General features: G+C 57.1%; 1 protein-coding gene across 6 annotated transcripts in view; it reads left to right on the top strand.

Moving 5' to 3' along the window:
- Window positions 1-25,801, top strand: part of CAMTA1 (calmodulin binding transcription activator 1) — a 675,317-nt gene that overhangs the window by 371,958 nt on the left and 277,558 nt on the right. The window lies entirely within an intron of this gene.

Genomic DNA, 25,801 nt, shown 5'->3' with positions numbered 1-25,801 from the left:
TGACACGCCCTCTGCTTCCCTCTGGGTGTCTCAGGGAGCGCCCTGGTGTTACAGATAACTCGAGGGGCTAAGGTGCTCGGGGTTGTGGCAGGGCTGGGGGGGGGGGGCGGTGCATTTAGGGAAGGGGAGCCCTGCAGAAAGCATCAGGTCTCCTACAGACTTCCTCTGGGTCCTGGGGGAGACGGGGGCCGCCTGGTTTCCTTGCTGTTGTTCTTGTCCACACTTGCTCACCTGGGCAGCCGTGGGCACATCCCTGGCTCCTCTTGCCCGGGTGTGAGGGCCGAGCCAGGGTCACAGCCCAGAGGAAAGGTCATGAACCGGGTGTACCCATGGCCGGCTCGGCAGCGAGCGCCACCTCTCTGCGCCTTGCGGGTCCTTGTGAAGGGTCTTCCCTGGGAGGCGGCAGGGGCTGTCTCGGGCCAGGAGCTGGGGAGCTGCCTGTGACCCACCTGGTGTTCAAAGTGGTCAGGGAGAGGGCCCCTGTGCCCGCTGTCTGTGGGGTCCGCTGGCATGTGGGGTCCGCCAGCGTGTGGGGTCCGCCAGCGTGTGGGGTTGCTAGCGTGTGGGGTCCGCTGGAATGTGGGGTTACTAGCGTGTGGGGTCCGCCAGCGTGTGGGGTTCACCAGCGTGTGGGGTTACTAGCGTGTGGGGTCCGCTGGAATGTGGGGTTGCCAGTGTTTGAGGTTCGCTGGAATGTGGGGTTGCTAGCGTGTGGGGTCCGCTAGGTGCCAGGATTGACCAGCAGGACCGTCGGCCCCGTGAGCTCAGCAGCCCCTCCATGCTGATGCTCTTGGTGACGCACGTGTCATTACGCCTTTTCTATATGAATCGTGTACGTTTCGGGATGTTAGAAGTAGCATCCGCTGGCTTTTATTATCTGACTCCGCAGAGAGAGAACTTGGTGTTTGTAAACACCTGATAACAGCGCTTTACGACGATGACAAAGAAAGGCTCTGAGATGAGGAACGCGGGCCTGGACCGGTCAGGGACACGCCCGGCGACTGGATCCACAGCTTAGCCTTTGCTGCCCTCACCCCCCCGGGTGAGCGATAGGGAGAGGAGAGGCTGGGGTACTGGGTCCCAGGGAATTCACACCGAACCCGGGCAAATGGCCCCCTGTCGCAGGTCCCCGGTGGTTTCGCCCTCAGTGGCACTAGCGCAGGCGCCCCTGGTGGCAGGTGACAGGTGGGGTGTTCCTCCAGACAGGACAGCGAGAGGCTGAGGGAACAAAGCCCAGCGTTCATCCCCTCCCTCGGCCGGACGTTAGGGTCCCCACTGATGGCAGCAGAAGGGTGACTTTCAGGCCACAGTTACGTTCGGAGTGATGGTGGCTCCCGCACCGGAGGTCTGACGTGTACGCACATGTGGCATGTGGACCCTCGGGACACGGAGGAAGGACGCGAGGGCCGCGAGGGGTTTCCGGACTCTCGGTGCGGTGTGAGCGGGTGGGAGGACCGGCAGGTGAGCGTCCCTCCCACAGGAATCGCACTGCGCGTGGACTTGAGCTTTCTGTCCCCGGGAGGAGGGGCTTCCCAGTTGGGGCCCTGCTTTCTCCTGTGGGTTCAGTCAGGCGGTTCCCATGACTCAGCGCCCACGTCACGGCAGGCGCCGTGCCAGCCCGCTACCCTGCAGCTGGGGAGGCAGCGGCCTGGCAGGGCCTGGCAGCGTGATTTTCTGCCACCCGAGCTGGCCTCTTCGGTTCAAGGGCGCGATAGAGACATGAGGATGAACCGTTCATGGCCGCCCTCGCTGTGAGCCTTCCCGCAGGCAGGGGGGCGGGCCTGCCCAGCGCTGCCCGGCAGTCAGCTCCTGTGCCCTCGGAGGCCGGCCCAGGGCCTCCGCTCGAAGGCGCATCGATCTCCTCGGGGCCGGCACAGGAGGGCTGTGCTGCAGCCGACGCGCTGTGAGGTCTGTGATGAGTTGTCCTGTCTGTGAGCCACGCCGGCTCGATAAGGTTCCCGGGATGACAAAGGTTGGCAGGAGGAGAAAGGTGGGTGTGCTGGCGACGGCTCCTGAGATGCAATCGCAGCGTGCCTGAAGGCGGTCCTGCCCACGTGGCTCTATGCTGCCTGGCAGGGGCGGGGGGGGGGGGGGCAGGTTCCCCGGGGAGCAGAGGGCGCCTCCGGGTGTCCCCTGCCTCCTGGTGGCCGCTCCCCGTCCGAGGAGCGGAGGTGCTGCTGCTCCTGGGCCGAGCGGGAAGAGGACGTTCGCGCTCACGGTGCTTTTCTCCGGCCCCTGACGCGTGCGGCTTCCTCGCGCCTCTCCCCGGAGGGCGAGTGTCATGTCAGGCCCGGCCAGCTCCCGGCCACCCGCCTCCCGGCTGCTCCGCTGCGGGGTCCCCGCTACAGAGCGGAGCCACGCGCGTAGTTCAGCGACAGCCGCAGGCTAGCGGTTCTCCCCGGTGCGCCATCTCCTTCAACCCTCGGGCAGCCCAGCCCCTCTGGCTCAGTGGATGGAGCACCGGCCTGAGGACGGAAGGGTCCCGGGTTTGGGTCGCGATCCAGAGCATGTACCTGGGTTGCAGGCTCGATCCCTGACACCCCGGCCACGGTCTGGGTGTGGATGGGAGGCAACCATCAATGTGCCTCTCTCACATTGATGTTTCTCTCTCTCCCTCCCTCCCTTCCACTCTCTCTAAAATTCAATGAAAAAATATCTTTGGATAAGGGTTAACAAAAAACAAACAAATAAAAATCATGCAAAGCGCTTGTTATACCCATTTCACAGAGGAGGAGAATGAGCCTCAGAGAGGGCTTTTCTTGCCCCACATCCCACCACAAAGCTGCCTGGCGCTGGGACTGAGCCGGGGCGCCTGGCACTCACTCAGCTGCCCCTGGACCTCACTCAGGCGGGACTGTGGTCCTTTCCTTCCAGACCAGTCAGCACCTGCCCTCATTTGTGAGCAGCTGTCCACAGGCGTGATGGGTGCAGTGACGTCCCCAACCCTCATGGTCGCATGGGGGACACAATGCCCAGCACGCAGCTCTGACGCAGGTGATAAGGCCTGTGAGGGAGAAGCGCAGGCCCCGTGCGGGGCACTAGGAGGGGCACCGGGCCGACGTGCCCTTAGGAAGTGGCATAAACATAGGAAACGAGGCGTGTTTGGGGTCGGGCAGTAACGGGCTGGGTGGGAAGTGGCGTGGGCACTGACCGAGGCTGCGGTGCAGTCGCTGACGTGATTTAAAGCGGCAGGTGCCTGCTTGGCGCCGTGTCAGTCTCTCTCCAGCCCCATCAGACAGGCGTCCGCTTCCGGGTCAGGGCTGTTTCTGCTCCCACCACACGGCCAGCCCGCCCACATCCTGCCTTTGGAGCCACGAGGTGGTCGTGGCCGAGGCCGTGGCTCATTGTGGTTGAGCTGACAGCCTTCACCACCGGGCGGCTCTGCGGTGGACAGAACCCCGGCCTGGCCATCTGCGGGCAGAAATGCTGGCCACCCTCTCCGATTGGAGTTCTCAGCCGTGAAGAGTTCAGTTTTGCTGAGCTGATGCCTGCGGGCTCCGAGCCCACGGCGAGCGGCAGAAGCGAGGGTATGTTTTTGGAGTCAGCCCCATTAGGGCTGATGTTCTTTATTTGGACACTCAGGCCACATATTACAAAGGAAAAAAGCACCTCTTTTAAAGGTAGGGATGAAATTGTAGTTACGGCATTAGGAATTAACAGGGCATGAAATAACTGGCTGCCTCTTGGCGATGCCGGACCACTTCAGCTCTGCTGGCAGCCACGAGATAAATAGGCATCGTGCTTGCAGCTGATGGGAGAATATTTAAAATATCTGATGGGAGAATATTTAAAATATCCAGCCACACGCACCCTCCACATGGCAACAGCCACACGCACCAGCCACACACACTGGCCACACACACCGGCCACACACACCGGCCACACGCACCCGCCACACGCACCAGCCACAACCCCCAGCCACATGCACCCGTGGTGCCCACATCAGGTGGGAAAGAGCAGTGAGCACATGAGGAGGAAGGTGGCAGTGGAAGAGCCGAGCCTGAGGCTCACGGGGCAGATGAGTCTGCAGGCCGCATGGTGGCTTTTAAACAGAATACGTGGTTCTGCTTTTCCTAAGCCGCATGGACACGTTCTTCCACGCTGCTCCCCTGTAGACTCGCCAGCCTGTGGTACGACAGCGGTCCCTGCTCAGCGTCTGCATGGAGACCGTGTGAGCCTGGTCACGCCGCACCTCCCAGGGCGTCTTCCCTGGTCTCTTCAGCCAGAGTACCTTCCGGCTCCCCCTCCCCTGCCCGTAAGCACCCACCACTCCATCTGCACCTTTATTTCTTCTTTTTAAAAAATACGTTTTTATTGATTTTTAGATCAGAGAGGAAGGGAGAGGGATAGAGAGATAGAGACGTCGGTAAGAGAGAATTGATTCTGCAGGTCCCACACTGGGGATCGAGCCCGCCATGTGCCCTGACCGGGAAGTGGACCGTGACCTCCTGGTCCATGGGCTGACCTCAGCCCCGGAGCCACACCGGCCGGGCCATCGGTACCTTCCTTAAGGAAGCGTCCTGCGCGACCGGCTGGGCTCCGGCAGCCCCGTGAGCGCACAGTGAGCTCCTGGTGTCCGCCAGACACCGGGCCTGGGCTCGCGCTCCCAGCGGACCTGTGAGGCGCAGAACGGGGGAGGGGGTGGGGGGGGGGGACAAGGAACGCACAGCGTCGAGCTTGAAAACAGAAACAGAAGCTGGCGTTTCCGTGGACGTTGTCGCCACGCGCGGCGGAGGCTTGCAGTTCAGAATAAGCCTGTGTCCCGAGGACAGGCCTGGGGAGGTCGCCATGGGAACTCGCCCTGAGCAGCGACTGGCTGAGCCTTCACCGGCACCCCGTCCTCCGAGGCCGCCCGGCCCCGCGGTTAGTCCTGGCAGGTGTGTGTACCCCACTGGCTGCACATCTGGGACCTGGACCAGGTCTTCCATCTCCAGTCCCCACCTGGTGTAGAGCCTGGGGACCCAGAGTGGGGTCCTGTGGTGGTGCCGGGGGAGGGGCCAGGCCTGGGGTGGCACCTCGGAGGAACCCCCGGGGCTCCCCCTGATTTACTCTCCCGCATTTATCGTGCCACATTCTGCTGGTACGCTGCCACCTTAAACTAATTTCCTGTTACCCGGATGTGCTTGGGAAGAATCCGTTCAGGAACTCAAATCCATGGCTTTCTGTAATTTCTAATGACGCGGCTTCCCCGGTGACACGTCCCTGCCACTTCATGTAATTACAATGTTAATCAATAGCGTCAGCGGCTACATTCTGGGGCGGCATAGCAGCCTCTCTGTTCTGTTCCTGCCGCTGAGCCCACAGAGGCCTGGGGCGGGGGGGGGGGTGTGCTTCTCCTGCTCAAGGTCCCCCTTCTCTGACCACCGCCACTGGCAACGGCACAGTGATGCGCCGTTTATTGAGCGCCCACTGAATACCGGGCCTGTGCCCTCAGTCTCCCTGCGTCATCTCATTCAGTGACTGGCAGCATCTTTGTTGGGGAGGGACTGTCAGCACCCTCACTTTTGCAGAAGATAACTCATTTCCGGGAGGTTCAGAAGTGTCCGGCGACACCTCGCCGGTTAGTAACGGAGCCGAGAGGCCACCCAGATGCCCAGTGCCCTTATCCCGAACCCCGGCCCCCAGGAGACGTGTCCTGAGACCGCGGCATCCTGGGAGTGAAGGGGCAAAGGTGGCTGTGCCCCAGGTACTGGTCCGGGTAAGGTCGGGGACAGGCTAGGAAGGTCTTTTGTGGGAGGGTCGGCCCCCTTCCGGTCACCAGGCCGCCCTTCCTTATAACCCAGCCAGTCAGCGGGGAAGAGTCCCACCACGCGCTCCCCCAGCCCGGGAGCCTGCTCCCCCGCCACCAGGGGCTGCAGGGAGAAGATGGGGAGCCCCTGGCCGCCCCTCAGTGGGTGGGAGCGTGACCCCCAGCACCTGCCACCTGCCCACCTTCAGGCCCGCCCCCTCGGCTCTGATGCACCCAGGCCCTCTGGAGCCTCTGACAGTCCCACTGCCTGCACTTGGGCAGGGGCGGGGACCCTTTGTCCGCCAGGGGCCGTTTGGGTATTTATATCATCGTTTGCTTAATGTACACTTCTGTCACTGGGGAGGAGCTCCTGGTGTATTGAATTTCAAGTCCCGCCTGCAGTTGCCTCAGCAGGGCCAGGCCAAGGGATTTCGAGGCCTTACACGTCGGGGGCCTTACACTCGGGGCCTTACATGGCAGGGGCCTTACACGTCGGGGGCCTTACACTCGGGGCCTTACATGGCAGGGGCCTTACACGGCGGGGGCCTTACACGCGTGGGCCGATTGTTCCCGCCCTGACTGAGGGGACTGGGTTGCGTTCATCTACTGCTGCCATGCGTTGTGCTGAGACGGTAGCTCCCAGCTCCCAGCTCCCAGGACCCGTGCGGGGGTGAGGGCTGTGTGCCCACTCTCCCTGCAGAGATCTCAGGTGTAGTGTGTGCACACAGGCGTGCACACAGGCACACACATGCACATGTGGGACGGTGCCAGGTACATTTGACTTCCAGGTAGACAGTAACTGGTTCAGGGCAGAGCGTCCCATGTGCAGACACTGGCACTAAGGCCGCACCTGAAGCTCCCCCCACTGGCCGCCTGTTCCCACCCGGCAGCCGCGGCCGTCAGAGCAGGTTCCTTGGACTCTTTGCCGGCCTGGCTGCTGGGGTACCGTCTCACGGGAGTCAAGGAAGCGAGTTGGTTTAGGTCCGGGCGCAGTACTGATGCAGGGACAGTGAGCACAGGCCGCACGTTAGCCACGGCCGAGGGAGGGAGGTGCCCTGGCCGTTCGCTAGCAAACCGGGCACTGCCAGGCCTGGGAACCTTCTTGCTCTCTGAAAAGTGGGTCCTGGTGCCTCTCAGATCCCAAAGCCCCAGGCCTGCGGGGAGCCCTGCTCAGTGCTGGGAACCCCTACCCGGAGTCCACGGTGGCTGCCACCCGGAGGCTGCGTGTTGGTCATTCCTGCCCACCCTCCATCCCTGGTAGGTTGCAGTATGTGAAATACTTTGCAATTTCCTTTTTAAACCTGACTGGAGCGTAATTGAGCTAGAAACTCCCTGTTGAAGGCAGAGCAGCTTGGTGTGCTGAGCTTGTATTTAATCTATAATAATAAAAGCATAATATGCTAATTAGACCAGATAGACCAGACGTCTTCCAAACGTCCTTCTGGACATCCTTCTGGACAAAGCCACGTGGCGGGGCCAAGGCAGAGTGGTTAGGGGAGATCAGGCAGGCAGGCAGGTGAATGGTTAGGAGCCTGCGGTCCTGGATTGTGAGAGGGATGTCCAACTGCTGTTGGACATCCCCCGAGGGGTCCTGGATTGGAGAGGGTGCAGGCCAGGCTGAGGGACCACCCCTCCGTGCATGAATTTCGTGCACCGGGCCTCTAGTCTATAATAATAAAAGCATAATATGCTAATTAGACCGGACGACCTTCTGGACAAAGCCATGGCGGTGGGGGCCAAGCCCCGTGCACAAATTTCGTGCGTCAGGCCTCTAGTTATTATCACAACAGTCTCGCCATGTCACTGCCCATTAGGCCTTGAGGTCAGGAATGGGAATTTCAGGGTGTTCCCTACAGCAGGACCCCGGGACCCACTGCCAGAACTCACCCTGGCCTTTCCCTGTCTGGGCCCCCACATGCAGCAGACGCAAAGTTACATGTCGCCAGGACACAACTTTGATTCCGTAGCATCACTTACGGCCCCGTTGGAAGCTGGGATGCCTTTAAAACGTGATCGATCTATGCTCCACCCCGCCCGATGAATGACCAGATACAGCTGTCTGCATTGGGTAAAGGATATCTCTGGCTTTCACCCTACTGAATGGTAAATTATTGATCGTCTCCGCATCTTTCAATTCCCTAACGTAACCGGGAAATTGCCTCTGTCCCAGGCGCTGTGGCCTCTCCCCGAGCAGCAGCCACGTGCAGGGGCACTAGCTTCCAGCCGCACCCGCCCCTGCAGTGGGCATGAATTAGTCACCGGCTCAGGGAGGGGATATGTTTGCAAACTAATGAGACCCCGGTGCTGTGTCTGCTTCCCACCAGCCAGCAAAATGTGTGGAAAATAGAGGCATGGGGGAACAGAGGCGCGGGGAGGGGAGAGGGATGAGAGGCGGGGGGGGGGGGGATAGAGGCACGGGGGAATAGAGGCGGGGGAGGGGGTAGAGGTGTGGGGGGATAGAGGCGTGGGGGGGATAGAGATGGGGGAATAGAGGCTCAGGGAAATAGAGGTTCGGGGAAATAGAGCTGGGGGGGGGAATAGAGTCACAGGGGGAAATAGAGCTGGGGGGAAATAGAGGTGGGTAGACAGCTGGTTAAATGCCAGGATCTCCTCTCCGTGGGACTGTGGGAAGCAAACTCGGGAAACCCCAAGATGCCCCATTTCCGCTGAGATTCCTTCCTCATATGCAGCCGGAACGTGCGCGGAGCCCCTTTCCACCGAGTGGCGACCCGAAACTGATATTTTGCTTAAACCCCTCATTTCCTTGTGAGCTTTTCTACACGGCATTAGACCAAGCTGTCAGCATAACGTCCTGTTAAGTTCCGTTTCCCCAGTGAATGCACACTGGGCCTCACAGCAGTTATTTCTTGCAAACACAATGTGCATTTGCTGCTGACCTTTGACTCTTTAATGGCTGTGAAACCGTTGACAGAGTCTAACCAAGGGTGGGCAGCGTGGCTCCCTCTGTCTCTACAGTGGGCTGGGTAGGGATGCTGTTCTCACCAATTAATTTCCCTTACCCCCTGAAGTCTCTGGGCCCCCTGCGGAGGGTGGTCCTGGGGGGATGCTCCCACCAAGAGGGGTGGGGCTGAGAAGACGCCCCCAGGTCCTTGTTGGCTTTCTCAGCTTCTGTCTCAGGAGCACGGAGCACAGGGTGACTCCGTTTTCCTTCCCTGCATGACTGAATGAATGTGGGGACAGCAGGCCCATCGGAGTCCCGGTGCCTGCTGGGGGCGGAGGCCTCCGGTGCCTGAGCGGGGACTGCATGGCAGAGGCCCTGGGAGTGACACAGGGGACCCGACCCAGCGCCTTGTCCGGGGGCGGTTCAGGGACCCTCCTTGGCATCGCCTCCCTCCCAGATCAGTGAACACCCAATGTCATTCCTGCTCCCTAACATTCCGTACGAAATGTTTGGAAACGAGATGCGCACATTTCTTTTCCTTTCACAACACCTGGCAGTGACACTCGCAGGCTAAATAGCAGCTGAGTGCGCCTCATTATGTCTCGTAACTTGCCTGTGACTTTTTTGGGCCTCCAGATGGACGCGCAGGGTAAATGGGGGAGCTGGAGGAGGGGAGACGGAAATAAATGCACCAGGAAATAAAGAATCTGCTTTTTCTACTTTCTTTTGCACGTAGTGTTTGCAATGACATATTGTGAATGGACTGAATTATAACAACAGAAACGCCGCAGAGCTGGGGGCAGGAGGGGCCATTGTCACACTGACTTGAACGGAGACCATGCAATGCCCCGCTTTTTACACTCAATTAGTTGGCACGTCCTGTTGGACACAAACCAGAAGGTAGAACACTTCGGGGTTTTGTTTTTACGGGATGAAGGGAGATGCGATGAAATAAATTCAGTAAATTACCTCCCGTTCCTTTTGTTCCTGTCGTCTGAGATGCTTTTGCTTTGTTTCTCCTCACCTGAGAGTGAGCGATGAGCCTGCTCCTCCCTAGGTGGGGGGAGCGGGGGCCCCTCGGCTCACAACACGGTGGTCCTCCCAAGGATGAGGGCGCCTCCGCTCAGTTCTCGCCACCACCTCAGGCCCAGCTTGCACTGCGTACACGAGGTTACGAATCGGCGCTGTTTACACGTGTTCTTTGACCAGACTCTGTGCTCTGAACATCAGAGACGGAGAGCAAGCATGGTCATGGCTGGGTGTCAGTGAGCAGAGAGGCAGCAGAATGTTCCCGGGCTGTGCATTTCCAGATCCTTGTTTAATTTGCTCCGCCTAACTCTCTTTTCTGCCAGTTCAATACTCTTAATAGGATGACGTTAAGAATTACGACGTGTGATGATTCTGGCTCATTTTAAAACGTGCTAGACGTGAGGGCAAACACGGGTGGGTGCCGGGAACGGGGAACAGCAGAGTTGGGGCCCCAGCCCTGTGCCCTCCAGTGTGCAGCTCTGTCTGCTGCAGGAGGGTCCGGAGGGACTGGCCTTCACCGTCAATGATGCAGAAGGTGTTTCTCTAACTTGGACGTGCGTGAGTCCTCCAGGGACTCTGACTCCATTGGGCGGGGTCTGGGATGCAGCAGGAGGCAATTCCCAGGTGTGCGGAGGCTGCTGGCCGGGGACCACTCTGAGTGGTGAAGATGGGAAGACGGAGGGAGTGGAAATGACATTGGGTGTCGCCCAGGGGCCGTACCAGTTGGAAATAACGAACACCTGCTGACTAAGCCAGGCCCACAGCCCGTGGTCCACACATTTCCTTCTGGCGCAGGGCTGTGGTCAGGGACCCTGGCCCAACTCCCATCCTCTGAAAGGTCATTGTCACCTCCCCAGGTGCAAAAGGAAACCACACCCGTACTGCGTGCGTTCAGCGAGTCTGTTTTGTATTCAAAACCACACACACTAATAAGAAAACAATGGGAGAAACCTGTTAGGTATAATATCCAATTATAATTATTTTTATTCCAAAAGGTACGTCAAATAAATAATGCAGTTTATGTTACTTCTAGAAAATGCAGCAGCATTAGTTAATTTGCATAAATTATACCACTCATTATCTTTGTTTATAAAAAGCCTTAGCAATATTTTGGCTCCTGGATCTAAAAGGGGAAAAACAGACCCCAGGTTTCAGCTCAGTGTCATTTCCTGTCCTGCACGGCCACAGCCACAGCCACGTTTCATCCACTCACAGAGGAGGGGCTGCTGGACGGGCCCCATAGGGTCGGACCCTTGGCTCAGGATGCGTGGGCTGTGCTGTCTGGCTTTTGTTTATAGAACGTCAATTCGGTCCAGCTGGCGTGGCTCAGTGGTTGAGAATTGACTTATGAACGTGTTGTGGGCTCAATCCCCAGTATGGAGCGTGCAGGAGGCAACCAATCAATGATTCTCTCTCATAATTTATGTTTCTATCTCTCTCCCTCTCCCTTCCTTTCTCTGAAATCAATAAAAATATATTTTAAAAAATAAATAATAATCCTATATAATAAAAGGCTAATATTCAAATTGTCCCCTCCACCCAGAGTTCGACTGGGAGTTAAACCAGGGGGCAGGGGTGGCCAACTGCCCATGGCCCCTCCCCCATCCAGCCCCGCCCCCAATCCCCCCCCCCCAATCGGGGTGGGGGGTGGCCGGCCAACCTCCTGCATCCTGTCCCCCTGGCCAGCCCATCCTGATTGGCCTGATCCAGGGCGGGCCGGCCGGACCCCACCCGTGCACAAACTTGTGCACCGGGCCTCTAGTAATAAGATAAAAAGCCGATATGTACACGTGAATTAATCCAAGTCTCCAGCAATAACTCTGAGCAGCAGTCCTGGCTTCCTCGGCGGTTTTGCTGGCTCCCAGGACCAGCACTGGGACAGGGAGCAGGGCCTCCGAGTCCTCCGGCTGCTGGGGTGTGGTGGCGACGGGCCGCCTCTGAGCAGCTGGATTCCTGCGCTGTCCATGCAATCACCACGTGTCCCTGCGGAGCACCTGGAACCTGTGGGCTGGGAGTGTGAGCTCTGCACTGCATGTCAGAGGCTCGGTGTGAAGAGGGCTGTGAAGGCAGAGCTCAGTGCTGATCCCGTCCCCGCTGTGCATCTCTGAAAATGCCCCGAGACCTCTAATGGCCACGACAGAGTAACTGGTAGCAAATTTTCCATCCCGTTAAAACACCAATTAGATCCTGGACAAAATATGTGTCCCAACTGTTGACAGACTCTGGGCAGCAGACACGCAGGACTGTAATAGCCGAGAGGAATAAGCAAGATGAGCTCTGTTTTCCGCTGGGGCCTCTGTCCAGGAGCGTGAGGATGGGGTAACCGTGCAGGTTAGCTGAGCTGAGGAGATGGAGGTTGGAGTTTGGGAAGGCCAAGGCCACTGGACCTTAGAGGGCAGAGAACTGGAGAGAAGGAGAGAAGCAGAGAAAGAGGTGCGAAGATCTGCACAGTAGGTCCCCTTGAATCTTCGGCTAAACACGAAGCTGAGTGTGTGTGAGGTGAAACTCCATGAGGTCGGCTAAAATATTCTCAGAACTTACACAGAAATGGGAGGTGGTCACGTTTGGACGAGGCTGGGTGAAGAGATGCTATTCCATACCTGAGGCAGTCAGAAGGATCACACCTTCATAACAGGGCCAACCTCTCCCTGGAGTAAAGAATGCTCTAGAGCCCTTGACCCCCTAGAAAAGCATAAAAACAAATCTAAAAGTGAGCAAGCTGATCTGCAAGTGCCTGACGAATAAAATTCAACATTCTTAAAACAACGCAGCAAAAGCCACACTCCGTGTCCTGCATTCAGTCAAACATTATTAAACAGCTAAAGAAATGGGAAAACATGACCCATATCCAGGATAAAAATCAGGCAGTAGAAATGGAACCCAACCTAACACAGATATGGAATTAGAAGATAAGGACTTTTAAACAGCTATTGTAAATATCCTCAGTGATTTAAAGGAAAAGATGAACAGTGTGAGGAGAGAACCACAGGATAGAAAAAGAACCAAATAGAACTTTTATAATTGGAAAATACAATATCTACAGTGAAAATTTCACCAGATAAAGGTATTAGTTATTGATTGATATCTTAAAAATTACCACAAATTTAGCAGCTTAAAACAACACACATTTATTCTCTCACAGTTCCTGTGGGTCGGGAGTCCAGCAGTGGTTTAGCTGAGTCCTCTGTTTCAGCGTCTTTCTCGAGGCTGCAGTCAGCATGCCAGTCAGGGCTGAGGGCTCATCTGAAAGCTCAGCTGAGGGGGATGTGCTCCTGAGCATTCTGGGTGGTTGTAAGCATTTGGTTCCTTGAAAGATGTTGGACTGAGGGCTTCAGTTCCTGGCTGGCTTTTAGCCATAGGTCACCTTCCGTTCCTTGCCATATGGATCTTCCCAATGTGGCAGCGTGTTTCATCAAAGTGTGCAAACCAGAAATACAACAAGGGGAGATTGCTAGCAAAACAGAAGTCGCAGTCTCTTGTAAGCTAATCTCAGGAGTGATATTCCATCACCCGTGGTGTATCCTACTGAAGCAAATCACCAATATGCTCACAGAAAAGAGGTGGGGGTTACATGGGCTGTGAATAACAGGAGGTTGAGATCTTTGGGGCCATCGTAGAGTCCAAGTACTGCAATGGGCTTAATAGCAGATTAAACCCTGGAAAAATGATGAGTGAACTTAAAGATATAGCAATAGAAACTGCTCAAACTAAAGCACCCAGAGAAGAAAGGGTAGGATAAATATAACATAAAAGGGTAAGATAAACTGGGGTTGGGGGTAGGGGGGGAAGGGCATCAGAAAAGTTTTTGAAGAAATAATGGCCAAGACTTTCCCAAATGTATAAAAGTATAAAACCACAGATCCAAGCTCAGTGAACCTGAACATGAAACAGGATAAATACAAATAAAAGGACACCAAGAACTATTATAATCGAATTATCGAAAGCCAGCAACAAAGATGAAATCTTTTAATTTGGCAGGGGGAAAAAGACACATTATAAAGGTAGGAACTGCAGCTGATTTCTCATCATAAACACTGTAGATTAGAAGACAATGGAACATCTTAAATTGTGAAGAGAAAAAAAACTCAACCTAAAATTCTATGTTAAGTAAACAGATTCTTCAAAAATGAAGTTGAAATAAAGACATTTTTAGACAAAAAAGCTGAGAGAATTTATTCTATGAGAATATGAAAAAGGGTTCCTCAGACTCAAGGAAAATGTGACTAGGTGAAAGCTCAAATTTACACAAAGGAATAAGGAGCAAAATGGTAAAAATGTGGGTAAATGTAAACTACCCTCTTTCTTGCCTTAAAATTTCTCTTTAAAAGATAATTGACCAAAATGTACAGAGTTATAGCTCTTAATGCCCATATCAAAACAGAAGGAAGAGCTCAAACTATAACCAAACCTTGTACCTCAGGAAACCAGAAAGAAAAAAAAGCAAACTAAACCCAAAGTGTGCTGAAGGAAGGAAATAATAAAGACCAACTAAATTCCTCCCTCTCTCTCTGATCTGATCTGAGGATGAGAGAAGGCAGCTCAGAAGAATCGATGTTTCATTGAGAAGTGAGTGGGGTGGGGAGTGCAATGAGGAGAGGAGAAAGCATTCCATCAGAGGGAGAGCATGTGCAAAGGCCCTGAGGCACAAGGAAGGGGAGGAAGGAAAGCCAGTCAGTGTACTCCCATGTACTCGGAGGGAGCATAGTGAAGGGGCGGTGAGAAAAGGAGAAGCTGGTCTGGAGGGGAGGAGCTGAGCCTTGCTGGCTTCCTGGGCTGTGATATGGGTTTGGAAGAGCAGAGGGCCCATGGGAAGGCTTTATGAAGGGGGGGTGGCATCATGCTATTGTTTTAAAAACACAGATCAGGCTGCTGCCTGGAAGACAGAAGGGGGTGGGGTGCAGATTCGAATAGGAGGGGCTTCGCTTGTCTTTATTCAAAGCAGGTGGTCTGGCTTCTTTCTTTTTTAAAAAAATCTCTTCTTTTCCTTTTTTGCTTAGTTTTCTCTCCCGCTTCTGCTTTACATCCCGGGCCTCAGGCTTTGGGAGTGAGAGGCTGCAGATGGCTCGGGTCTTAGAGCCGCGGAGCCAGGGGACCAGCGGCCCGAAAGCTGTCATGTGTCACACAAGTCATCCTTCCAGAGCCGAGCTCCCTCCCCGGCAGAATGTCACGCAGCCCGTACCAGGAGCAGCTGCTCCGGGCAGCGCTGAGCGTTGTCAGAACACCGCGCGCTAAACGGTCAGGCTTCCGCAGAGATAACCCCTGGCCTCCTCCCCGCTCCACCGCGCCGCGGGCCAGGCTTCCTCCCCCAGCATCTGTTTCTGGTGCTTCCAGAGCCCTCCGTGCGCGGCTCGGGACGCGGGTCTGCATGCTAAACTGCCTGCCAGGCAGGAGCGGGGCCCTGGAGCCGTGCTCTCAGCTTCCTTCCTTGGAAGGAGAAGGAGGTCGAGCTGACTGGGGGTCCCTGGAACAGAGACGGAGTCCCCAGGGGGGAAGAGAGAGCAGGGGGTGCCCCCAGTGCCGTGCCCAGCGGGCCCAGGGCGGTGCACGGCATCCTGGGAGCCCTTGGTTGCTGTAGGAACCTCGCAGCATCCGTAAAGGCCATCGGGCCCTCCTTGATCGCCTTTGTTCCTGTAAGTGTCAGAAATTGCTTGGCCTTAAAACACCAGAAAACAAAACCCAGCCCTGTGATCCTCCCAGTCTGACGCCTAGCCATGCCTCTTGCCCACCTGGCACCTGGCCTCCCACTGGCTCCATCTGCCCCCCCTGCCAGCCGGGCACCAGCCCCCTCCTGGTTTTCCATGTGCCCCAAGAGAGCACTGTGGATGCATCCAGGGAGCTCCCTCTGGCTCACGGAGGGAGGGCTAGAAGGTTCCGAGCCCCTGCCTACATGGCAAGACCCTCCTGTCCCAAGGCGAAGGCACTGGGGTCCTCGGGGGTCTGCGAAGGTCCAGAGGGGTCCTGCAGGGTAGCCTCGCCCTGGGCTCCGGGTGGCAGCGCTCTGTCCAGCGAGGGCGGGCTCCTGGCGCATCGTGGAGTCCATCGGAGCCGGCAAGGGCAGCCCTTCCTGGGGAGGCCCGGTTTGCGGTGACCGTGGAGGTAATTGCTTCGTCACTGACGGCATCGCCTTCTTCCTGTTGACTAAACAGGACGAATAACGCCAGCCCGCAGGTGGCGGGCTGTAACTCAGACGCCCCTGACGGGGCTGCTCAGGTCCCGCTCCGCGTGCAAAGGCCGTTTCTCTGCCCGTCCTCCCGGAGGCTCTGCGTGGACTGAAGACACCGTGTCCGACGGTGGAAACTGCCCGAGTGACGGGTGCCACGGCGCGGCCGTGCGTCTTGGACACAGACATTGGCACCGCCATTCGGACACCATTTTTTTTATGACGATGCAAACCAAATGAGGAGAGAGCTGCGGAGAAGCCAAAACAAATATTTCGTAAACAGGAATCCAAAATGTGACACATTTGTTTTGACTCAAAGAGCCAAATTCTTTACAAACACAGAATTAATGATTCCCTGGGTAAACTTCCCACGCAGTGAATGACTGTGGCTGGTGCCCACGGAGACACTGTCCTCCACGCCCCCCTCCCCCCAACCCACCCACCCCCGTTCTGCTGCACCGGAGTGCTGGTCCCTTCCTGGCAGCAGGAATTATGTTAAAGACATTCGTTCAGTTTGTAAAACACTCGTAGCTTTTTTATTTATAACTGGGTGGAATATTAACCTAGGCAACTAACCCAGGAATCCTTTAACAAATGGTCGTGGGCGGCAGCGGGGCAGGCATGGATTTGATACATCGGAGCACTTCACAGCTAACGTGGCAGAGCCTCGCCCGCCACACGGAGAACGCAGTTGTTGAGGAAGTGAAAGTAAAACCTTGTGCCCAGGGCAGTGAATGTCCTGAAGAGTCGGATTCCACCCCTTTGAGAATGAATCCCTCGAGGAGGAAACATTCTGGCAGAAGGAAGTCCCGGCCACCAGCAGACGAGGGAGACAATCAAAAACGTGAAAGCCAGTGTGTTCTTAAATGAAAGAATTAATCACGCTAAATTGGAAAAAAGTATTAAAACAGTTTTAGATGAATGCTGACCGTGAATATCAATATAATTGCAGCAGCTTAATTTGGCATAAAAAGCATCTAATGAAATATTTTAATATCACTGTCCATTCAATTTACCGGCTTGTATTTCATGGGGTATTAAGTGGCTTTTTAATTATCATTGCAAAATCTTCCAAATCCGTGTGTGTGTGTGTGTGTGTGTGTGTGTGTGTGTGTGGTTGTTGATGATGATGATGGGAGGAGTAATAAAGAAATACGTTTGCGTGTGTGTGTTAATGAGCCTAAATCCAAATTCCTACTCTGTAGACCACATTAGAACCAATCCCTCATTTGTGCCGGCTGTGGCAGGAATCAGCATTTCTCCACATCTGGCGCCTCTGCCCCGGGGCGGAGCGCTCTGTGTCACTCTGACAAACGCTCGGTTTAAGGGGAGGCGCGGCAGCTGCAGAGGAGAGTCCAAGAGCAGGGGGGCTGGTCCAGGTCACCCCGTCATGGGCAGGCGGGGCAGACGATCGCCCACTATTACAGGAAGGAGGTGTAAGGAGGCTGCCGTCTGTGGGTCCTCTAGCTCACAGAGCGCAGTGACGGCTCGGGCACCTGGCGAGGACCTGCAACGGTCCCGGTCCCAGCTGCTCCTCCAAGGGCCTGGTCCCCAGCGTGTCTCTCGAGGCAGCGTCTCCTGGTTCTCCAGCAGCTCCGGAGCCTCCTGCACCACATCCCACGGCGCTGGGCCTTCCCTCTCCCCACGGCCCTCCTTCCCGCTCGTCCCCCGCGGCTCTGGCCCATCGGATAACTGCACCCACATCTGGAAGAGCAGGACCAGTGACTTCCACTCTACTCAGTCGACGGACAGTCGTTTCTGACCTCAACAGAATTCCCGGAGCCTTGGAGAACAGTTCGTCTCACCCTCCTTGAAACTCCTTTTTCTCGGTGTTCTCGGCCCAGGAATCTGGGCTGGGTGACCTCCCTGTCAGCCAGGCTGTGCTCTGGGGCTTGTGAGCGGCTTACTGAAGGGCGATAAAGAAGGGTCCGTGGGAGAGGAAGGTGGGCGGCGTTGAGACACGGCTGGGGACGTGGTGGCTGTCTGTGTTGCCTTGGGCCACGGGGACAGGTGGGACAATATGACAGATATCCACAGGATTCACATACGACAACGCTCCTTACAGCACTACCAATAACAGCGGGAATTTGGAATGAACAACCCCCCAGCAATACGGAACTAGTTACATAAATCATGGTCCTCTATAGATACTGGTGGAATAAATGATTTTGTAGAAGAGCATGAAGAAGAACAAGGAAGGTCATCTTGCATCCTATCGCTCGATATCACCTCTTTTTACGGTTTGTGTGCCCTCCCCCAGGTGCACGATCAGAGCCGGAAGGGGGAGGGGGAGCAGGACAAGCAGAGGCCACGTGGAGGGACAGATGTGCGGGTCTCCCGCGTGCTTTCAACCTGCTAGAGTAGCGACTCCAGACCTGCGCGCTCAGGTGCACCCCGAGGATGGGCACGGCCACAGCTACTAGTATTTACAGCGTTTCACCGAGACCGGTCGTCAGGTGTGTCTGCGGCCACAGTGCCCACGCTCCTCCCCGCTGAACCACATCTGTTCGGCGTGGTAACTCGGCCGTCACCCCAAGCGGCGGGGACGAAGGGGACAGCACATCAGTCAGCGGTGGGCCTCGGCGCTCTGCAGGCGAAGGTCTTCGGAGCCCTCAGCCTAGAGCACTGGCTCTCACGTCTCCAAGAACGTCAGGCTCAAGCTGTGGAGGGTCTTAAACGGCCCGAAGGATCCTGGGTGACCGCCAACCAGTCAGAGGTCCTGGGGTGGGGGGGAGGGGCTAGTGAGGCTGAGGGACAGGGAATGGGCCTGGGTGGAAATCCCAGCTCCCGGTTCTGAGCAGTTAACATTCCTGAGCCTCCGTGGCCTCTGAAACACGGACAGAGGGCTCTGACTCGGGGTGGCGTGGGTAGGTTAGCTCCTCCTTCCATCGCCTTGGCCCTCCGTGCCTGGAAGCTGGAGCCGCGATGCCCACCCTGCCTACTACAGCGACTGTGCTATCCCCTCGGGACTCACTCCATCCACATACAGTAACTTCATCGGATTCTCTCAGAAAACCAGCCTGCCCCGAGAGGCTGCAGCGTTGGGTGGAGTTGGGAGAAGGAGGGAAAGCCACGTTATTTTTACCATGAACACTTGGCATGGAGAGCAGGCGTGGGGGTGGTGAGGGAGGGAGATGCTACAGAGAGGGTTTCAGCAGACGGGAGCATCTTGAGCCGAGTGAGCAACCCCGTGGGCGAGAGCAGACGCCTGCCCATGGGGGGGGGTCCCAGGGCCCAGCCAAGGGCGCTCACGTATCTGCAGAATGTAGGTTAGTGTGGGCGAGGCTGGGTGTGATCGGCACTGTTCAAGGGTTTTCAGATTCAAACGGGGTCTGATCGCATTGTCATCAGAGGGCAAGACCTCTGCGGAGGCCACGGCTCGGGAGTTTGCTGACATGTATGCACAGAACTGCTCTGGAGGCTGAATTGGGCTATTGTGATCAAGGTCCTCCTTCCTCCTCCTCCTCCTCCTCCTCCTTCGTCGTCATCATAACTAATATGCATGCTTTTTGTGTGGGTCAGAAGAGCCTGCTAACATATGAACCCTGCAATACCAGTGGCTGACCATGACCCGAGTTTCCGTCTCATTGATTTTTTCTCCCAGGCAGAACTAGATGCCTGTCCAGAGACGCTCTCCTCCGGGCAGTGACGCGGGGATCCCAGCTCCCTCCATTGCATAGTTCCAGCAGCAGAGAGTCTTCATAGCCCCGAGGACAAAGAGGAGAGAGAAGGTGTTATAAGAGCTAGGTGTGGAAGTAACAGCCATCACTTTTATCCTCATTTCATTGGCCAGAACTCAGTCACATGGGCAATCTAAGAGCAAGGGACGCTGGGAAATGTAGTCTTCCTTTGCCTGGGAAGAAAAACTGACATTGATGAACATCTGGCCAGTCTCTACCAAGTGTGTATTACCTCCGTTCATTTTCTAGAGAACCCCATGGACTTGGTGTCGTTATTATTCCTACTTATATATGAGCACCCTGAAGTACAGAGAGGCAACCTGACTTACTGGGGGGAGTGGGGGGAGTCAGGATCCAGGAGCAGGAATGTGTGACCCTGAGTCCATGCTCTTACGGGAACGCTCAACACTCGAGCCACATGACTGCTCTCCCGACAGGAAGGGCTGCTTTATGTCCTTTGCCCCCAGGGTACCTGACCTCTATTTTGCCTTGCTCTAAGGTTGCTCGCTTTATCTCCTCTACTAGACGTAACATTTCAGAATCAGTGTCGGATGTGCGTCTCTGCATTGCGCTTCGCTAATACTTGGCGAGTACTGGTTGAATGGAGTGACTCTGATGTGGGTCATTAAGTCAGTCGAGTTTGGGAGTCACGGGCGTGGAGGGGAGAGGCAGGGAGAGAAGAGGGAGGGTGCGTGCTGGATGCAGGAAGGCCAAGGGTGAGCCAGGGCTTGAGAGCAAGGAGGGGTTGGCTCACTGTGTGACTGTAAACCATGGAGGTGACTGCACTGTGGTTTCTTCCTCACTGCTCGCCGCATCCTTGGTAGGAGCGGTATTAGATCGGGAAATGGAGCCGTGGGTGGGGTCCACGCTCCTGCACGTCCCCTGGTCACCTGCCACCTTCAGCGAGGGGACCTGGGGCCATGACCTTTGCGAGGAAGCGCCCCGTGGCTGGGGCTCTGTCAGGCCATGTCAGATTCCCAGACTGCACCGGGGCACATGTTGCCTTAATCTTTCAGCTTGTCTTTTCTCCACATTGAAACGCACTGCTGTCTTCAACGTTACCCACATCGGTGTGAACCCCCTCATCTGCCTTATCGCCATCGTCACCGTCGTCTTCGCTATCACGCCAGGAAGTGAGGGCGTGGCTCTCCCCACCTGGATGGAGGACAGCGGGAGAATCGCACTCCAGCCACGGGAACCCCGACGCTTTTCAGTCTGTGCTTCCACCCAGTGTCCTCTCACGGTCCCTCGGGCTTGACGGCTCTGTGCTCTCCCTGACTTGGAGGAGGAGGAACTCACCCCTGCAGGACAGGAACTCACCCCTGGCTCTCGGGTGCTGAGGGCACCATACAGGCCCTGCATCCATGTTCACGTCCCCTGAGTCTGCAGAACCTCAGCCCTTGCTGGGCCCTGGAAGGCGCTGAGCCACACACTGACGTGTGGGGAAGGCACGGTCTGGTTTCTTCCAGATGCGCCTGCGGGCAGCCCGGAGGGGAGGGGGTTCCCTGCAGGAGCAGATGCAGTGCCCACAGCTGGGAGAGGCGGAGACGAGGGCAGGGCAGAGACTCAGGGGCAGCGGCACCCTGGCAGGACCACCCCTCGTGCTGGAATCGCAGGATGGCTGTGTCCGACAGGGCGGAGGCCACGCTTGCTGGCGGGGAGAACCCGGGCTGGGAGGCCAGCCTGACCCAGTTCCGCCAGGAGTAGTGGTGCAACCACAGTGGGCTTCTCTGAACCTCAGTGTCCTCGTCTGACTGGAGGCGATAGTGCCTCACTCCCTGATGCCGAGAGAAGGTCTACGCTGAGCGCCTGTCCCCGGGGCTGACCGTGCCTCGCAGCGCCGCCTCCTCGCCACACTTGGCACGTGGCTGCTTGTCTCGTGGGCACAGTGATTTCCTCACGGGGATGCTCACTGGGGTTACCTCAGCTGCCTGACCGGGGCTTTAGGCTTCATTCCTCGGGGCTGGCAGGAGTGGGGGAGTGGAGCCAGGGCCCAGTGACCCGCGGGGACAGGGCAGCCGGCCTGGTTCCGTTCCGCTGGCCGCGTTACCCGCAGACGTTTTTGGCTGCCGCCCAAATTTGGCTTTTTAGTTGGAACTCGAGAGGCGTGTTCCTCTTTCCAGCAACTGTCTAGAAACGGCAAGTGGTGCCGGGAAGAAACCCAGATGGCGCTTCCCCCGCTGTTTTGCCCGGCCCTGTAGACGGGAACATCGAGTCATGTCCAAGGGCGCGGGGGCCACCCCCACGCCGGCGCACACGGCGCGGGGACAGTGGGTGGCGAAAACACACTCTGACGTTTATATTGAATATTTTAGTTTGCAGGAATGTGAAATTGAATATACTTTCCACCTACACTATGAAAAATCCACTTATGGAAGCCAAATCCAATTGGAGATCTGAGGACGGGTGGACAGAGATGAAGCATTTTAAAAATAAAATATATGGAGATTGGATTGCTGGAGCGGTGGCCTGTTCCGGCTCCTGGGCCTGAGCGAGAGGAGGCTTATTGGACGGGCCTTCTCCGGGGATCGATTCGGAGCTGCTTGGCGTGCTGGCTGTTGGCCAAGGGAAGAAGTTCTTGGAGGGAACTTACTTGGCAGGCAGAGCCAGCGTTCTGTTTTCTGGAAGCCAGCCGCCCGCACCCAGGCCCTGGCGAGTGCGCGTGTCTTGGGGCTCCTTCGGGAATCTCTCAAGACCTCTGGGGGGGCCTGAGCACCTTCCTCCCTCCCCCACCCCCCGAGCCTGCGCCCAGCTCGCGGCCCATCCGGAGACGGTTCCCTGAAAGCCGGTCCACACGGACACTGCTCTGTCTCAGGATCAGCGGCTGCCGCGTCCCCGCTCGGTTCTCAGGCGGGGAGCTCAGACTCGGACTGGCCTACGTTTCTCATGGGTCCCCCATTGAGTTCCTTCTGAAGAAAGCTCTCCCCAGCTCTCCCCAGCTCTCCCCAGCTCTATGAAAGCCCCCCCCCCCCCCCACCGGGGCTGCAGTTTCTCCCCTGCCACCAGGGGCTTCTGCGACCTGGTGAGCATTTGAGTGCCAGGCTGCAGCCATGGGCAACAGAAAACTCGCCACTCCGCCCACGCGAGCTGGCGGTACTGCCCTCCCGCCCCTGCTCCGTGGAGAGGGCTCCTAATTCACAGCCCATGTTTTCTGCAGCCTTGCTTCCTTGTCAGGAACTAGGCCCAGGGCTTCTGCAAAGCCCTCGCCCCGCCGCCCCCTCCCAGCAGAGGGCTCAGGAGTGAGCGCAGGAAGCATCCTCGTCCCACTCTCCTGGGGTCCCGCGGAGGAACCACCCCGAGAACGGCAAGCGCTGGCCCTGTGGCCATCTCCCTGCTGGTGCTGGGGGGAGCGGGTGCCGAAGCCCCACTCATTTTTATTTTTTTAATATGTTTTTATTAATTTCAGAGAGAGAGAAACATCAGTGATGAGAGACTCATGGATCGGCTGCCTCCTGCACACCCCACACTGGGGATCAAGCCAGCATCCTGGGCCTGTGCCCTTGAGCGGAATCGAACCGTGACCTCCTGGTTCATAGGTTGATGCTCAACCACTGAGCCACACTGGCCGGGCAAGCCTGCTCACGTCCATGGCGATTCTGCTGCTCCCCAGGAGACAGAGGGCAGGGCCCGGGTGCTGGGGCCAGTGGAGTGGGGAACCACGGGCGCCGCTGACCCAGCACCAGACGCCGCGTCTCCGGAAGGGCATGGCCCCTGTGCGGGGAGGCCGTGCACTGGCAGGCGGCCGGGGAGCCATCCTCCTCACCTGGAGGCCATTGAGGGGCTGGCGCTGCTCAGGCCTCGGGGAGCAGGGTCCAGCTGGCCATGTGTCAGCCAAGACGAGAGCCGCGATGAGCCGATGTATGGAGCACAGAGCGCTGTGGGGCGAAGGCCGGGTGTCTGTGACCACGTGGCGCCCCTGCTTCTGTCTGACTTGCTTTCTCACTGTCCACGGGGAAGCGGCTTTCATAACTCGGTGGCCCTTTCTTTTCGTCGGTTAGGACAGACACAATGCTCCCACCTCAGTGCCATCGGTGGGCTGGTGAGAGCGGACTGCGTCCCTTTAAGACCCGACAGGGAGTCGGACGTGAGCTGCCAGCAGCGGGGCTGGGCCCCTCTGAGCCTTCCCCGGAGGCCTGGTCCCCGGCAGCCCCCTCTCCCTGACATAAAGATGCTTTTCTGCTCTAGAAACTTCACAGCAGGTCCTGTCTGGGCCCGGGGTCCCCAGGCGCGTGCTTTCTGCTGGGGGCCCAGCGGCTGCCCTCTCAGAGGCTGTGAACTGACGCGGGACTCGGCCCTCGCTGTCCTGGGAGTGTGTGCGGGCAGTTCCCCGGCGGCGGGTGCAGAATCTCGGCACCGGCTACAGGGGAAGTTCTAGCGTTTGGCGCCCGAAGGGCCCTGGGTCACTGAAGTCTGTTGAATATGTCACGTCCGTCTGGGGCTCGTGTATGCATTTGTCAGGACATCCTACAGCAGACACTTACTAAATTGCTTATCAGCAAACTGTCAGTAAGCACTGCCGATGCCTCCAGGCCTGTGCTGGGCCCCGGAGCCCCCCCCCCGCTCCCCCAGGCCTTAGGCATACTTTCAGGAAGCCGGGCAGGTCCAGTCGAATGCTGAGATGGGGTCGCCAGACTCTCAAGGCAGGGCACCCAGGGCAGCCAGCAGCCTGGCCCCTGCCGCTCCTCCGCGCCAGCCTGGCCCGGGTTCTGGCTGCACAGCCGGCCTCGTCCTTCCACGGCACAGACTCAGGTCCCTGCTTTAGCGAAGGGGCAGGTGTGTCCAGTCAGATGTGCGGAGTTCGCTTGCACCGTACCTCTCCACTGACATGCTTCCTCTCTGGGCCTCACTCCTCTCCTTCGAAATAGTATCTTAAAATTCTGATTCAGGCTCTGCGCTGGGGGTGCAGAGACCCAGGGCAGCTCCGTGGGCCCACGGGTTGGCCGTTAAGAAGACCCAGGGTAAAACTGTTCTTCATGGGGAGCAGTATGTGAAAGAAGGACTCCGTTTCTTGATAGGAAAGGCCCTTTTTGCATCTAGAAATTTTACTAAAATCCTCCCAGCCTCCAAGCAGGAGCTTCCGTGTTGGCCCCGTGACAGCGTCGCCAGCTGTCTCCCCTCACGGCATCCCTGTGTGCGACTCAGGACGGGCCGCGGCGGAGGAGAGGGGCGGGGGCTGGCCCTCCCGCTGCTCCACCTCCCCTGGAACTCTCCCACTTGTCTAGTCGGGCACTTTGCCTGCTGCTGCTGCATGACTCAGACTCAGAGCTCCCAGCCTCACCCTGTGCCAGCAGCGCCCCGAGTCAGAGCGGGCCACTGTGTCTCCGTCTGCTGGAGCCTCAGCTGAAGCCTGCACCCCACCTCCTCCCTGGTCCCCTGCAGGCAGCACCCTCACCCCCCGCACATGGCACAGGGAGAGCACTGTGCCAGGACCTCCAGGGGTCCCGCCCACCCTGGGGCAGGACACCCAGCCCCTCTTGTGGGATTGTTTGGTTTTGCTTTGAAATATAAGCATGTTTCTGATCAGGGGCTGATCCCAATTGTATGGGATCTGAAGTCAATAGGACTTGGGGGCTTTGTGTAAGAATAACTCACGTACATTAATGATCACTAGATTAGGTCTAGCTTCCTAGACCGGGTCTATGGGGCGCAAAGTGTCCTGAGCTGAAATCCATTAGCTTCACGGTAAACCCAACTGGTTCTGATTCCCTGAGAATCCGGGCCAACTGCTCCCTGCACCTTACGTCCTAATTTACAGTGAAGTAAGAATTGCTTGCTGTGTATTTGTTTTCTTTTTTAAATATATTTTATTGATTTCAGGGAGGAAGAGAGAGGGAGAGAGAGAAACATCAATGATGAGAAGATCATTGATCAGCTGCCTCCTGCACGCCCCCTACTGGGGATTGAGTCTGCAACCCAGGCATGTGCCCTTGACCAGAATGGAACCCGGGACCCTTCCTTCCGCAGGCTGGCGCTCTATCCATTGAGCCACACCAGCTAGGGGTGTATAATATATTTGTTTTAGAATCAAGCAGCCACTGCATAGCTTAGATTGGAGATAACGTTATTTTCTTAAAAAAACTCCCTTCCCGTGAAAGCGTCGGATTGAATGTGGGGTGAGTCACAGGTGCCCTGTGGAAACAGCTGCTTGGAGGGACCCAGCGAGAAAGCGTTTCCTTTTCCCCAGCTGCCCACAGTCCCCACGTCTCCTCGGACCCGTGCAGAACCCTCCCTCCCCGCCGCTCCTCCCTCTGCCCGACCCCCGCCCGCCGCCCGCTCAGCCCCACCCTCCACACGCACTGCCT

The sequence above is a fragment of the Cnephaeus nilssonii genome (genome assembly GCF_951640355.1).
Source record: "Cnephaeus nilssonii genome assembly, chromosome: 7".
In the NCBI taxonomy this organism is placed as follows: domain Eukaryota; kingdom Metazoa; phylum Chordata; class Mammalia; order Chiroptera; family Vespertilionidae; genus Cnephaeus; species Cnephaeus nilssonii.
Note: the sequence above shows the minus strand (reverse complement) of the source record. Positions and strands in the feature narration are given on the sequence as shown.